The sequence below is a fragment of the Pteropus alecto genome, unplaced genomic scaffold (genome assembly GCF_000325575.1).
Source record: "Pteropus alecto unplaced genomic scaffold, ASM32557v1 scaffold52, whole genome shotgun sequence".
Lineage (NCBI taxonomy): Eukaryota > Metazoa > Chordata > Mammalia > Chiroptera > Pteropodidae > Pteropus > Pteropus alecto.
The window spans coordinates 874873-883664 of record NW_006433941.1 but is presented as its reverse complement, the minus strand read 5'-3'; the positions used below and the strand labels follow the sequence as shown (position 1 = coordinate 883664).

Genomic DNA, 8792 nt, shown 5'->3' with positions numbered 1-8792 from the left:
TATCTGCTGCTTTTGATCAGATAGATGCAACAAGCTTCCCACAGTCTGTCATCTGAACTGAGGCTCCCATTCCTACAACACCAAGGGTTCCTCAGGAACATTTAGGGGAAGGGTACTGACATATATTGGTTATATTCTGAGACTAAGGAGAACTTGAAAAGTTAGGGTCTTGCCAAAAAGTTTGGACAGGAAAGAAACAAGCTCTTCATTTCTCCTCTAATCTCTCAGATAGGAGGGTCTTTCCATAGCACATTTACTGATGAACATTTGCAGTGTCCCTAGGCTGTCTGTTATCTAAGTTTATTATAATACTTAAAGCTGATAGGGAGAGAGCTTAGATCCAAGAGGTATCTAGCATTTTTCTAAGGTGTGTGGATTTTCTGGGTCTCTTCCCAGTGGTGGGAAAGGAAATGTGGAGGTTTATGCCAGATTTTCTTTCTGTCAGAACTTTGGAATGGTTAAGCATAAATAACCAATGTTTTATCCTGTATTTCAATCCCCCTACATGCCATTCATTAGTGTTGCTGTCTTCTATTGTCAGAATATCCATTATATGCCTTGATGGACAACCAAAAGATATACTCTAACCCAGGAGTTAGTAAACATGGCCAAATGTGTGCACATCTTTTGATATAGATCTTTTAGTTCCATGGGCCTCAAAATTATGAATATAGATACTGAGTGGGTGATTTGGGTAGGTGATATGTGCGAGTGTGTGCAATGAGGTGGGGGGAATATACCTTAACACCAGGAGAATCACCTTTTCCAATCCTTTCAGTATGTCCTCAATATTACTTGACATTCTTCACTTCCATCAACAGAAAAGCTGATGCAATTGACTTATTTGATTTAACAAGTATACCATATGTGTGTGTAATCATATACATATAGCCCAGAAAGTGTAAAGTAAAATTTCAATTATTCATATTGTTGCATGAATTAATTTCTTAGGAAATACTTTCAATTTACAATAGAGATTATAAATTAGGTACCATGGGTGAGAAACTAAAGCCAAAGGAAATAGGATTACTTATCCAAAATCTACAAGAAGTTAAAGGCAAATTTCTTTTTCTACTTTATGACTTTAATCAGGTTTCTGGCAGTTAAAATAATGGGTGCTAGTAGAATAAAAGTTTTGATATGGATTTTAGAGGAGAACCAAGAACAAATTTGGATGATGAAAATTCTGATTTGGAGTAATAGTGAAGGTCTTAAAAAAAATGCCAGAAGGAATCTTGAAGCTACTGAATACCAGGAGGTGACAAAGGGATTATGTAAAGAGAAATAGGGGTTGACAAACATTAGAGATAAATTGGGTGGGTTCTTTATTCAATAATTATTACAACTATGTTAATACTACTCTAGCCTCTGGTAATGATAATATAAAGATGAATAAAACATGATCAAGTAAAATTCATATATAGTAGTATGTGAATGTTTTACCTATTTATTTATTTGTTTGTTTTTGCAAAATGCGATTTGATTTTTACTGGTGTATTTGCTTCATTAGAAGGATTCTTCTACTCTATGAGAGAGTGGAGGAAAGAATACCCAGACCTATTTGCAGAAAGAGAAGACTGCAAATCAAAATTTTTTGTTTTGTTTTGGGTGTGTGTGGGTGTTTGTGTGTGTGTGTGTGTGTATGTTAAGGATTTAGGCTTAGATAGAATAGAATATTTATCTCTTTCTGATCTGCCACACTACAAGAAAAGGAGAAAATAGACCTATTGCATGGACAGGTGTAGAGTGTAGGGACAGGAACTAGAAGAGAATGGAAGAATGAGAGAATAAGAAAGAAGTAACCTGGAAACCAAATATGCCATCTCAGGTTCTCCAGAAAGCAGACACTAAAATGAAAGTAGAAGTAGGAGAGCTTTGCTAGGGAAATGCCTGTTTATCTTTTGATAAAGTGAAGATGGAGCAAAAGTAGGTGAGAAGAGCCTTCAGATCATGATGCAGTTCTGACATCTGTGAAAAGAAATGAGAAAGGAAGGAAGATTGGGTAGGAAAAACCTCAAATTACAATGCAGCCCAGAAAAATTATCTCTGATGGGAAGACTTGGAGCAGAGACTGCCTGTTAGAGGAACTCTGCATTGAGAAAGAATGGCCTGGCTCTAAACAGCCCCTTTCCCTCCACTGTACTCAATCATTGGCTGGAAACAACTTGGGAAGAGTGCGGCCTCAGCATACATGCCACATTGGGTCCAAAGGTGTGGCAGCTGAAGGCTGTTAGTCAACCATTCTCCCCTCAGTAGGCTCACCCGAGGGGTATCTGAGCCATGCCTCAAAGCTGTGTTTGATCAGACTCTTTGCTAGCCAGCCAGCCAAACCTTAAGTGAGGGGAACTTGACACCTTCTGCTTCAAGAAAGCCCTTCATAGCTGGCTGCAAGAGGAGCAATTCCTGACCCGAGCCATGTATCTTCCCTTAGTCACAATCTAACTGAGTGCTGCGTCAGAGGGGCTGGTATATAGATACTGGGGGATGAATGAATCCCCTGGAGAACCTACACAGTAGGCGGTAGACGTCTCTACACTATTTACATTTTCCATGCAGACCATAGAAACCAGATTGTCTGATTTGGCGATATGATGTAATGGATCTAGAGTTAATGCAAATGAAAGAGAGCTTAAGGACTATAAAATACATTTGAGAAATGATGTCACCCAATCATGTCTTCACCGGGGTTAGAACAAGTCAGTGATGTCTGAGTAGATGTTTGCTCTGAGAATATAATTAATGATTTAGTGATATAGCATTTCTATTGTGGGGAGGGAGGGTAGTAAGGGAAAAGGAATGAGCATGCAGTGAATGGATGAACTCCTGATATCCATCTGTCATAATTGCTGGGCATTTGACTATAGGGTTCAGATGAAAATGGTATAACAAACTAGAAATTCTTTATCAAATGTATAGGTTACCACAATGCCACACACTTTCAGACAGAACATTCACCACACTCAAAATGAACATTACATGTTTTAAAGTAATAAAAACAGACATGCCTCATGCACACAAAAGCTGTACTTGGAGAAAGGAGTTCTGAATAAATAATTGATGATTCTTCCCACAGAGCACACATGGGTTTTTGCATCATAAATAAATGAGCAACCTTTTATTTATCCAGCGAGACCTCCTTTAGCACACACATAGAACATCATTCTTATATCATCATGTTCATTTAAGGAGTAACCAGCTGTTTGCTCTGTGCTCTGTGGAACGGGGAAAATGGTTCATGCAAATAAAAATAACAAATAAGTGTCAGCCACAGGTACTGTAGGGGCCTTGATTTTATGATATTTTCTTAAACTTCACATAAAGAGAAATGGAACATTGCTTTCTGGAAGAGTTTTATATATCTGTGTTGAGAGTAGTTATAGTTTGTAAAATTCTCACCTTAGGTTGCAAATGCAGGACTCAGAAAGTTATCATTTCTTCTCGGGCATTTCGCTTGCTACTAAGTGAACAGTTTTGCCTTGCTGTGAGCTCTGCGGGCCAAATGACAAAACTTATGTTTCAGTATCGGTATTAAATTTTTTAATCAATCAAATAAAATATCATTAAAATAATAAGTCAGGTAAACTATAGCAGTTTGAAAACATTCCTGCAAATTGTTGACTCTCTTGTCCTGGACAGGTGAGATCTATGTGCCCATTGTTGAATCTGGCCCTCCTTAGTGATTGATCAACTCACAGACTATAGAGAATTGACGCTGGGTGACTTCAGAGCCTGATCATTAGAGAAGTACAGCCTCAGCCTGGTACCCTGGAGCACGCAAACTAGAGTTCTAAGCTGCCTATGCACAGTCTTACCACTCCAAGGACACCATGCTGTGAGGAAGCTCAAAGTAGCTTATGTAGAAAAAGCACATAGAGAAGCCTTGAGACTAAATGAAGAGAGAGAGAGATGGCCACCAGACCCCATTTGATTGAAATGAGAGATCTCACACCAGGACTGCCTAGCTAAAATCCTCTCTAAATTCCTAGCCCACAGAAACTGAGATAATAATTGATTGTTCTTATTTTAAGCCATCATGTTTTGGCTTGTTAGGCATCAATAGATAACAAGAACACAAATTAATCATAAAAATGTAGAGAATTATAGACATAGAAATTGCTCACCAGCGTATTTTAACTTAATTATAATCTACTGCACAGACCTTGTTCAAGATATTCATGCCATGGATCAGTGGACCACATCACTCATCTGGGATTTTAAAGCTTCACCATGTGTCAGGGCTTTTTTATCAGCAGACTTTCTTTTTTTCTTTTTTTTTTTCTTTTTGGCAACTTAAGACCTTTACAGAGCGTTTCTTTAAGCCAATAAGAAGAAAGTTTGCATTTTCCTTTCAAATTTTCCTGCTTTTTGTTCCACCATCCATGTAAGAGGTAAAAATCAAAATCTTTCTCCTTATGAGTCCTTCTTCAAGAATCTAACTGGCAGCTATATTATATACTAGATTATTTAATTACTTAAGAAGAAATCCATCCAAATCCAGCAGTATATTGAAAGGATTATACACCATTCGGATTTATCCATGCAATGGGGGTTAAACATATAAAAATTGACCAATGGAATGGACACATTAATAGAATGGAGAAAAAAATTATCTCCACTGATGCAGAAATACACATTTGACAAAATCCAACAAATTTCATTGGGAGAAAAAAAAACACTAAAAAAATTAGGAATAGAAGAAAACTTCCTCTCCCTGATAAAGGGCATATATGAAAAAAACATATTTAACATTTTAGTCAGTAAAGACTAAAAGCGTTTCCTCTAAGATCAGGAATAAGAGAAGGATGCCTACTCTCACCACTTTTATTCAACATGGTTATAGATGCTCTAGTCAGAGCAAATAGGCCAAAAAAAAAAAAAATCTAAATTGAAAGGAAGAAGTAAAACTATTCACAGATGACATAATCTTATATGCAGAAAATTGGAGAGAATCTACTTAAAAAATAAAAACATTAGCAGTAGTAAACTAGTTGAACGAAGTTGCAGGATATAAGATTAACATGCAAAATTTGGTTGGATTTCTATATACTAGCAATGAAAAATTCAAATACGAAATTAAGAAAATAACTTTATTTATAATAGCATCAAAAAGAATAAAACACATAGAAGTAAATTTAACCAAGTAGGTGTAAGACATATACTGAAAATGACAAAACACTGCTGAAAAAAATTAAAGAATACCTAAATAATTGGAAAACATCCCTGATTATGGATTACAAAACTGAGTATCGTTGAATTGGCAATATACTCCAAAGCAATCTTTACATTCAGTGCAATGCCTATCAAAATTCCAGTGACCTTATTTATTTTTTTTTTTGCAGAAATTAAAAAGCCAGTTCTAACTCATACGCAGTTTCAAGAGACTCTTAATCATCGAAACAGTCTTGAAAAAGAACACAGTTGAAGGACTCACACTCCCTGACTTAAATACTTATATAATCCTCTCCAAGGCTATTCTCAAGGCACCTTTGATTACCATCCTAGAAGTGATCTCTCCCTCTATGTCCTCATGCACTCTAGACCTTTCCTTAACTCTTATCATGTTTTATCTATTTGTATGATCACTTATGGACATGATTTCGTTTTGTTTTGTCTTGTTTCATTTTTATCAAGCCATGGCATTAGTATGGTACAAAATTCAAGGCCCTGGCAAATATTAATCCATATTGATCCTTGGGAACTACAAAACTTCTTTCTGAGCCCTATTTTCCTCAACTTAATGATGATAAAATGGTGCTACATTACTGGTTCTAAGCCAGAACATCCATTTTTGCATGAACTACCTGTGTCGCCATGATTCTATAAGAACTAACTGAATCAGAACCTTTAGGGTGGGGTGATGTCCTGGCATGGACATATTACAAGCTCCTCAGTGATTCTAGAATGTACTCCTGGATCACAGAAACCAGATATCTGACCTGTCTTGGCTTATTGCTATGTCCTTGGTTTTCTAAGAGAAGATAAGTCTTGGCACTCAGAATTTACTTGAGGAATTAATGAATAAACTCAAAGGTCCTTTCCATCACTAATATTTATGTGTTTCACTTTGCTCATTTATGCATCTTCAAGGTGTTTAACATAGTGTCTTAGCTCATATTAGGTGATGACTGAGTGCTGAATTGAATTGAAGGTCAGAGAATTAATTTGAAGCACAGAGGCAGAATTCTGAGCATCCATCAGGTGAAAGCAGAAACTTCACCACTCCACAACAAAGACTTTGTGGAAGTGCAAAAATCATGCACAGAATGTTTTGGGAGATTTTTTAAAGCATTTTAGCACAATATGATTTCAACTCTTACAAATTTGATTTCCATCAAGTTTTAGCTTGTTTTATCTATCTGAGTCCTTCTGTATCAAAATGTAAGCCTCCTGGGTCATCTTACCCTTAAGGATTGTTCTGTCTGCATTTTATCTCTGGTCCATTCCTACAGGCTGAGACACTCACTGAATTCTGTTCTGGGATGCCTGCAAACCAAAAGACCAAACAGCAGAGAGAGAAGATAGTGCCTGCTTGGTCTGCTCTTGGTTCCCTCCCCTCAGACCTAGTGGTTCTGCCCCAGGCACAGCTCTCCCTCAGAATCCCCAGCAAAAAGGACAACTTAGAATAGGCATCCTTTGATTCAGCTATTTATACCTCTTTGTCTTCTAGATTCCAACAGTTCCAGGGCCATTTAATTCTATTTTTAACAAGCCCTGTCTTTAGATAATAGCTTGAAGCTTTATCCTTTAATAACCCCAGCTTGTTGTTGTTGTTTACTCTTTAAAAGGCTCTGGGAGGAACTATTTGATAGGTATGAGCTTCACAGAGGATCTTTTAAATATAATCTCTGCATTTTAGTGATGATAAACTACTAGAAAAAGAAATTCTTAACTATCATTTGCTTGGCTTTATTAAACTAATAGGAAAGATATTCTACATACATTCAGAAATATTAAACTTTTGTCTTATTTTAATCATCAACTTGAGCGATGAGGGAGCTGTGAATCCAAGGAGTCTCGCAGAATCAAAGCTGGTCCTCTGCCCTCCGGAAATGGCTGGATGAAGAGTCTGGTTTGTTTGTTGGTTTAATAGATTTTATTTCTTTGTCTGCTCTGTTTGGCTGCTACAGCTCCTTTATTATAAGTAGAATGCCTTTGTGCTAAAGAATCCCTTCAGTGTTAATTTGCTGACTTACCACTGATACCACTACACTACAGAGTGTTGGGCTCTCCACATCTAGAAAGAGAACTGTATGAAGCTAGCAAAGAAGCTTAAAATATTTTTGTGTCCCTCACAAGACCTCCAAAGTTCACTATTGTGACTGCTAGGCCAACACATCCATACAACTCAGTCAAACGCACTGGTAGTCAGCCACACATGCTACACACTTACTTATTCACTCAATACTTACTTACTAAATGCCAACCATGTGCCAGGCACTACTGCTTTAATTATTGGGTATGAAGAGAAAGAAGAGACCTAGTCTCATCTCATAAGTGGTTTCACCACACTCAAGGGAGACACATGACAGATATACAAAATAAGAATCTAAGAATAGTCTACGGCCATGCCACCCTGAACACGCCCAATCCCATCTGATCTTGGAAGCTAAGCAGGGTCGGGCCTGGTTAGTATTTGGATGGGAGACCACCTAGGAAGGCCAGGTGTATGCTGTAGGCATAAACAAACAAACAAACAAACAAACAAATAAATAAATAAGAATCTGAGAATAAGTATAAATTAAATGGTAGCTTGTTAACTTGTAAAGTCCTAGATGGGGAATGAACTAAAATTAAACTAGAACTATCTAAAGACTATATAATTTACTTATGAAAACACATTTTTCAAATTCTGTCCAAAAATCCAAAAAAGTAATTCTCAAAAGTTTGTTTGCATTTAGGTTGTTTCCATGTCTTGGCTATTATAAATAATGCTTCAATAAGCATGGGTGCAAATATCTTCTTGAGTTAGAAGTGGAATTGCTAAATCATATGGTAGTTCTATTTTGAATTGTTTTAAAGAACTTCCATACTGTTTTCCATAGTGGCTGCATCAATTTACATCTTCACCAACAGTAAAAAGAATCACTTGGTGAATTTCTTTAAATGTACATTCTAGATATAAGGTTGAGAGGGAAAAAAATCAATGGACAGAAGAGACTATACAGTCTTTTGTATAGTATGTGCACGTGTGTGTATATGTTTATATAAGATGTCTGAAAGAATATACAATAAATAAACAAAACAAACTCTGCTTCTTGTAATTGCATTGTGGGAGGAGACCTGGGCAGGTGGATATAGGGTAGTGGGAAGACTTACTCTTCTGTGAATCCTCATTAGTATGTTTTGAATGTTGTACCATATAGATGTATTTATTACTTATTCCACAGAAAGACAAATTTTTAAGGAGTGAAATTCATGTAGTTATTTAAGTAATTAAAATTCAAATTCTGGGATCCCACCTCAGAGATTTGGATTCCATAGGTACATGTGTGGGCAGTGAAACAGGGTGGGGGCAGGTGTCTAAAATTTACATTTTTAACAAGCATTCCATCTTTATATGATTCATGTGCTTTAAAGACCACAGCTGAAAATTATATCTGCAGAAGTGTTCTCCTTCCTGGTTAATGTATTTGTTTATCAAACAATTAAGAAAGGTATAACTATCACGACCCAAGCACTGTGATAAACATAGATGACATAAGGATGAGGTAAGAAGTTTAGTGTCTAGAGGGCAGAAGAGACATGCAGATATAGACTGTTGTGGCGGCTCTCAAAATTCAGTGTGGATCAGT

The 8792-nt window shown here is 36.8% G+C and overlaps 1 pseudogene; it reads left to right on the top strand.

The window, feature by feature from the left end:
- Positions 1 to 7555: 7555 nt before the first annotated feature.
- LOC112477047 lies at positions 7556 to 7678 on the top strand (annotated as a pseudogene).
- Positions 7679 to 8792: the final 1114 nt, after the last annotated feature.